The following is an 8,129-nucleotide window of genomic DNA, read 5'->3' as shown; positions in this document are numbered from 1 at the left end:
AAAAACTCCTTGTGTATACGTCATTGGCTCTGTAGCATAGATATAGCATCAGTCTTTTGCAGTTCTGAAATCCTGCACACATCTGGGATAGCACAATTATTTGAAATGGAAAGAAACCTATCCATCCTTCTGAATCCTGCAAAAACATCCCCTCTCTGGCTTGTGACACAAAGGGGGCCCAGTGCCTTAAAACTTTGATCCCAAGGACAAAGACAAGTACAATAATAACTGCAATGAGTTTGAAAGTGCTCAAGTTACGGAATATGAAACACCATCAATACCATGGCATCTTAAATTGCTTCTATGCCTTAGATCCCACAAAGCTCTCTCCAAAAAAGTTTTCTGGTCACAAAAGCCCAGATTCATGCCTAAAGGCGTTGCACTAAAGTCGCATTTAACCCAGCTCCAGGTTTGTCATAGTTGAAAAGGGAGCCTGCCACTTCTTGTTGTGTTCATGTCCGTGGAAAAAACAAAGCTCAGCATGGATCACGAAGCCAACAAAAAGGAGCCAGCCTGGACCACCCATGAGATCTGAGAGCATCAATATTTAACTGTGTCATAAGCTCTTGGCATAGGGAATGTCTTTTATTTGGTGCACACATACCAGCCAGTACAATGAGACCTGGATCCCAAGTGGACTGCTGTAACTCAGACAATGATTATTTGAGACAACAGTCATGACCAAGGAATCTTAGTGGGAACACGGAAAAATTCTGGAAATTGTATAATATGTATATATTATACACACACAAACATCTTCTGCCACAGTATTTTTGCTGAAGATACCCTTAAAAAAACCACAGGTAAATCAGCCCGTCACTACGCTATTCGGTAGATACCATTACCGAGCTCCAAGTGTTCCCTAAGCAACGAAAATATGGTTACGTGGCACAGGAGTCAGTTAAAACCACAGTGACTCTAGTCACATCGCTCTGGCAATAAGACACTGCTTCAGGAACAGCCTGAGGAGCTACACCGCGGTAAGTGCACAAAGACACCCAGGAGGATGCTACAGTGGCCATGGCAGATACCCAGCTACCTAGTGTGTACTACCGGTGCTGCCGTAGCAATGCTCACATAAACCATCCAGCGTGCAAAGGGCTGTTTCCAACTTGGCGCTGTGCTCCTGCCCCAGCAGGACACTGGGAACCAGACTCCGGGCTTCTGTTCCCAGCTCTGCCACTGACTGGCTGTTGCCTTGGGTGCATCACTTCCCCCTTGCGTGTCTCCATGAACCCAGCTGGTTCTGGTCAATTCCACACGAGGCATTGAGGATCTCAGTTTTATCCAACAGGCTTTTGAGACCCCCCTGGTTAAAAGGAGCTGCCCGGACACACAGGGCTTAATGCCCGTCCGTGCACGCTGGAGCTGGAGAACGCGCTTCAAGACAGAGACTCGCTGCCTCCCGCTTCACTTCTCTAGCGCCACGCGCTGAGTTTGTCTACACGGCTTCGGGGGCGGCCGGGTTATTTTCATTCCTTTGGCGCCATCTAGTGGCCGCGCGGCCCAATGGCGCCCCGCTCAGCTCCCGGCACGCGGCGCGGGAGGGGGGTGCTGGGTCAGCGCCGCCGGACCGGACCGGGCAGGCGAGGGCGGAGGACAGCGCGCGGCGGGGGGGACCCGCCCGTCCGTGCAGCGCCCCCGTGCAGCGCCCCGGCCGCAGGGGCGGCAGATGCACCGCGGCGCTCGTCGGGGCGGGAACCGGGGCGGGTCCCATCGCTCAGACCGACCCGGCGGGGACACACCCAGGCTACCCCGCAGCTGGGACCAGCACCACGCCGGGCAGCAGCGGGCCCGGGGGCTCCCGGCGGGCAGGGGTGCTCAGGGAGCGGGGAAACAGCTAGTGCAGGGCGGTGTTGGCCGTGAGCAGTGTGTCCCTGTGCTCACAAACACCGTCTCCACACACACACACTACAGAGCTACCGCGCACAGACACACACAAGACAGCTAACCCGTGGGACACACACACACACACACACACACAGAGAGCAGGGCTAGCACCTTGGACACACACACACACCAGAGCTAGCACCGTGGACACAACCACCCCCCGGCACAGGTTGGTCACCGCTGGCCTGGCGCCACCCCAGCCCCTCCAGTCTCAGCCCTGTCCCCTGGCTCCTCTCCGGGGCCGTTTTACGGGGACGCCGGCCTAGTCAAGCACGTTCTTCGCCCAGGGCCCCAAGGGCAGGAAGGACGTTACAGGCGCAGGGCAGCGTTACTGCCTTCCTGCCGAGGCAAACAAGAGAGTTACGGCTGAAGGGAGGCACCGGTGGAGCGTTGATATCCCGCTGTTTGTGCTAGTGGAATGGAAAGAGGTGCCTCTCTAGTTCAAGTGTTACTAGGGCCTGGTGATAGGTTTTAACAACCTACGCCTGGGGTGATGTAAAGCAGCTTTCCATCCAGTTCAACAGGCCTGGGGATGATTCCATTTAGGTAGGGGAATTCTCTTCCTAGTGGCTCCTACATCACCCCTTCCTGGTCCCTGCACTAACAGGAGGCAGGGCTAGTTCAGCCCTAGTCTGGCTGACCACTGGCTGGCGCAGCGGCCTCAGACCTGCTCTGTTTTGTGCAGGGGAAATGGGATGCTCCTGCCAGGAGCAGGGCACTATAAAGGTAATTGACAGCCACATTCATCTCCCCCTGACCTGGATTTGCACTGAATGGAGCTAGCTCAGCTGCCATCCCAGACTACACTTAAATCTCTGCTCAGTCAACCCCGTTGTGGTGTCGCTGAAGAATGACAGCCTCCGTGGAGAGGATAAAATCAATCCAACCCTACTGGGGCATTGCAGCTGTACCAAATTCAGATAAAACGCTGCTTCGGGGAGAGAGCAGCCTCTGCTCTGGGCATCGACACCCCACGTCACGTCTGCCTCAGGCAGGCTGAGGTCCTTTAACAAAACCACTGGTAAACTTTCCCTTTCTATTGTACCTTCCACCCCGGCCTCACAAAGCACCGGCGAGGTATCAGTGCATGACTCCGCCACCGATTTCCTATCCTTGGGCAAAATGAGCAACTGCTTCCATCTCTAAAGCGCTGAATAACTCGGGACCTGCCTTCCTCCAGCAACAGCCACTTCCCCTAAGGACTGTCTGTAGAGACGCTCCCAGGGAAGCCTGACTGGCATAAGAGAAAAGGAGCTGCTGGGGCCAGGTGTTTGCAGTGAATGGCCAATTTCAGAGCCCACCACCCACCTACTCAGTAGTGACCAGTGCTTTGGCATGGCTCAATTGTGGGTTCTCCACGTGTGAAGGGGTCTAATACAGAGCACCCACTTGCTGAAAACCAGGCCTCTTGCTTCATGCCATCTCAGGCCGGACACTTCCAAAATCTCTAGACAGCTGAAAATTGAGGCCTTTAGTCTGACATAGCCTGTAGACTTAGCCCAACCATGTACCGAGGGTCAGATCTCTAAAGATACTGAGGTGTCTGTAAATTGCAGATAGGCATCCCACTAGATAAGATTAGATTGATCCCGGGCTTGAGTCAACTCACACTGAAGTCAAAGAAAATCTCATGTTGACTTCAATGGGCGCTGGATCAGGGCTTCAAGGAGGAGAAAGCAAACTGAAGACTGTTATTTGTGATGAGGGTAATATTTGATATGTGATATTTGAGCTCCGCTTAACCGTTGCTTAATTATGTTCTGGTCCTAGAGTGGTCCCAGGGTTGCCACCAGAGCACAGCATAGGCTTTTTTTAAAAAAAAATTATTTTATTTAAAAATTAAATATTTTTTTTTGTGTTGTTGCTATATTGTGACTTGGTTTAAATATTCAGACTAACTTACAAATCAATGCTGGAAACTATACTATAGTGTATCTGCCCTCCGTAAATTACTGACAGAACGATTACGGCTCTTTATCGACTCAGACAAGTAAATCATTTCTACCACTCAGGGTTACTCTCAAATATGCGGTGTTAGCTTTTCACCTACTGTATTATCCCATTTAAAAAAAAAAAAAAAGGAATGACCAGGCTGCCTTGAGCTCCATCATACCATTTCCAGAAGCAAATCTAGGGCCACTTTAGGCTCTTTTAGTTCTGCTGGTATTTTTATATTACTAGAGCCCATTGTGTTTAAATGTGTTTAAATAAATAAATACAATGGCCTCTTCCTTTCATTTTAACAAATGGTTTTCTTGTAATCTCACTACATCCAAAGAGAGAGAGAGAGAGAGAGAGAGAGAATGAAAAAGAGAAGGTGGGGTGAGTGGGGGGGACACAGTAGGGTGGAAGAGTAGGTTCTGAGTAGAAGCCTATGAGCCCAGATTTCCTCCTGGTCTCTAAGACTAACTCTTGTCTGTGGTTTAGGCGAGTCACTTACTTTGCCTTCCTGAGTCGGCCCATCTGTAAAATGGGGATGATACAGTAGAATCCCTGTTACTTGTAGAGTTTGGGGGGGTCACCAAACATCATCATCAGATAATCAGGAGTCAACAGAGCATGGAGAGGAACCAGCAGGCAGCTAGAAAGGAGGGTTTGGATAGTCAGGCACTTATACAGGTCTATGTCCTGGACTTGGTTGCTTAAATACCCATTACTATTGCACCCAAGTGGGAGTATTTAATATGCATGCCCGACCTACTGTACTATGCAGAAGGGTTTATTCTCTCTGGCAAGCCACTATCTGACATTGGGCAGTAATACTTTGAAGGTGTCATATATGGTTGGGATCAAAGGCACAAGAAAAGGAAACTGAACCACATATGTACAAATCATGCTGAAACTGGGATGAGATTTAGACTGCACGGAGACGGTTTCTGTTTGTGTGCGTGTGTGTGTGTGTGTGTGGTGTCTTGTATGATGGGGCTCCAAACTCCACTGGAGTCTCTAGTGCTGCATAATTAGCGCTATTTATTATATGTATCACAGTAGCACATAGACATTCCATTCAGAATTATGGTTCTTATCATGCTAGATGCACAGTGAGAGAGAGACTCTACCCTAAATGGTTTATAATCTAAATAAATAGACAAGACAAAGCATGGGAGAAAGGAAATATCAGTATTTTACAGATGGAGAATTGGGGCATAAAATGATTAAGCGAGTCAACGACTCTTTAAAATACTATTAAAACCTATTACCTTGTTCCAGCACCTCAAGCAGCACTCAGCAGACGTAACCTGCATGTATGTAGGGTTAGTTAGAGTACACAGTCTTGCTCTTGCACAGTATCAAGATATATATTTGTTTAACAAGCCATGTTCATAGAGAATGAAAGCATTGTAGCAAAAATCTTACCTAACCTTCACTTGTCTTTCCTCGAGTCCAGTTTTCACTACCCCATCTATATGGAGGCAATAAGGAACAAAAACCTACCGTAAATGGCTAGGGTATTTGAAAATCACGCAAAATTGTAATTATTGCATATTAGTGGTGAGCCATTAAAGGAACCATCGTCAGCAAAAAGGCCAAGAGGAAATTACAGTATCAATAAGGTTTGGATAGCAGCAAACCAGACTGGAACTAGATACCTAGTAATCAAAGACAACGAAGAGAATTAGAAGGTAAAAAATGATGTGAGGAACAAGATAAACACTGCATCAGGGACCAAATGCTACGACCGCTCTCAAAGAATCACTTCATAGATACGCTGCATTAATTGGCATCTCAGATTGTTGATGTTAAGAAAGCTGCAAAACAGCAAACTGCTGGGAGGGAGGTTTAACAAATGTGTTGTGTGGCCATTATAGGCCAACAAAACAAGGATGTTCTATACTCCAAGTGTCTCATGCTCGATGATCCATAACACCCTTTTGATCCATATAATTTTCACAGCTCTTTGTACTGGGATTTGCATAAATCTTATTGATTTAATGTTAGCTATTCCAAAAATAGGGTTTAAGAGAGATGGGTCTTGAATGGAGACACTCTGCTAAAATGATTAACTTGTCGATAGCAGCTGCTAACTTCTCCATTGCAGGCTTTTATTTTAAAAACATTAAAATCTTGTTTCACCTCTCATAGAACAGCACACGTGTCACACCTGACAGAGTGTCCATTGGCTTCAGTGGAAAGTGAGGGTCATCAGCAGGTATATGCTTTGCACCTCACACAACTGGAACCATAGTTTATACAATCAGTGAGGGCTCAACCTTTCTTCCATTGAAATAATTGACAAAGCCCCCATGACTCTTAGCAAAGTGCTCTGAGATATGTCTGAAAGAAAGACTCTATGGAAATGTAAGGTCATTAGGCATTGCTCCCTCTGAGGTTCCTTCTCCATGGATCTGTGCACATAGATGCGTCAATTTCCACAAGCTTCCTTCAGTAGTTTCCATTCTTCCACATCCATCTATGACTGTGGCTTCCTTCAGAAAGTCAGAATGATTTTTAACGATACGCATCCAAAAGACCAAGACTGTTTCCATACAAAAGAAGGAAGCAATTTTGTTTCATTATGCAACAACTGTACATGCAGCTGAGAATATGAAGAGTTCACACAAAGTTGAATTTTAAATAAATGATAAGGCTATCTTTTGCTCTTAGTTACACAGGTGAAAATCTAGAATTAGATGTGTTAAACATCAGATTTACATGAGTGTAACAGTTGAATTTGGACAATAATGTTTCACGCGAAGAAAGCTATACAAGAGTATAATTTGACGAGCAAAACAACTCACATTTATGATTGTATACAGCAATTATGCTTACAAAGAGAGACATGCCGTATGTAATTAGAGAGGGAGAGAACAGATTTCTTAGGTCTTGTTCAAGATGGCAAATTTCAGCATCACAGGTTACTCCTGCCAAAAGCCACCTGGTTAAAGGCTTCCAAATGGCTTCTAACAAATGAAGGCTAAAAAACTGAAAGTCAAACATCAACAGGGGCTGACATTTCTAAGCACAATGACAACAGGAAAGAGCAGTGTTAAGTGGGGCTGTACAATTTTTAAGCCATACAAATATTTGTGTACAGATTAAAAACCATCTTTTATGAACGGACATTTCTCATGCAAATATGCAAAAAAAAATGTTAATTTTAATGGAGGGAAAACATTTAAGGCCATATCCTCAGGTGGTGTAAATTGGCAACACTTCACGGACGTAAGTGGAACTGTGCCAACTTATACCAGGGCTCCAATTCAGGAAGGTATTTAAGCACTTGCCTAAAACGGTGATTAATCACACTGCTTCATTTAGAATAAGGCAGGCATTCACATACCTTGCAGAATTGGGACTTAACCAAGATCTGTCCTCTTTTCTTTCTTTCTCCCTCCTTATAATACCATGTTTATTTCTACAGTGTGGCCCATGGAAGGTTTTTGGGTTTTTTAAAATATTTTTCTCATGGCTGCTTATTTCTTAGGAACAAAAGCCCAGTCTTGGCAATGATGGGGCACTCCACACAAAGAAGCACCTGGCAGTTTAGTTCACATTTTTTAATAACATGGCACAATTTACATTACACAAGTCTTCGCTGATGAGGAAACATGCTGAAGATTCAGAGCCGCTTCACTTTTCTTTTCACATAGGATCTAGAAAGGACTTTATTACATACAGGATAAACAGCAAAAAGGTTTGTATATAACAATCTCTTTACAATACTGAAAGCTACCACTACGGTTCCAGTGTACATATTCTTCTGGGTTGGGTTTTTTTTTTGTTTTTGTTTTTTTAATTTTTCCTTTTGTTCTTAAAAAAAAACCACTGCACAACATCTGGAGTTCACAAAATCCGAAGCTCACAACTAAACCTTCAGTTGACTACTAAAATAGATCTCTGATCATTAGAAACAAATGTAGTTAGACTTTTTTTTTTTTTCCTTTTCCTTTTCTTTCTTTTTTTGTTTTTTTTTTGTTTTGGGTTTTTTTTGCCAAAACAGGATAACAACTTCAGATAGCACTTTAATACACTAGAAGACCAATGGAACTAATTTTATTTCATACATATATTTTACAGTCCAGTAGACAAGATATTGTATTCTTTCTGATAAAGTCATATTCTCTCCAAACATTTAGACAAGAAACTAAATGCATTATAAAATAGTGTGTTATAAAAAGACAGAAATTTCGAATATTGATGCATTTTTTTTTAAAGGATCATTTTTCCAGTTATCTGGGAACAACAAAGCTGACCTGTTAGCTATTCACAGACTTTATTACCAACTGAAATACAATAAA

Source organism: Emydura macquarii, unplaced genomic scaffold (assembly GCF_026122565.2).
Source record: "Emydura macquarii macquarii isolate MOO-44397 ecotype Brisbane River unplaced genomic scaffold, CSIRO-AGI_Emac_v2 contig_450, whole genome shotgun sequence".
NCBI lineage: Eukaryota > Metazoa > Chordata > Testudines > Chelidae > Emydura > Emydura macquarii.
The sequence above is the reverse complement of the archived record's forward strand: the minus strand, read 5'-3'. Positions refer to the sequence as shown.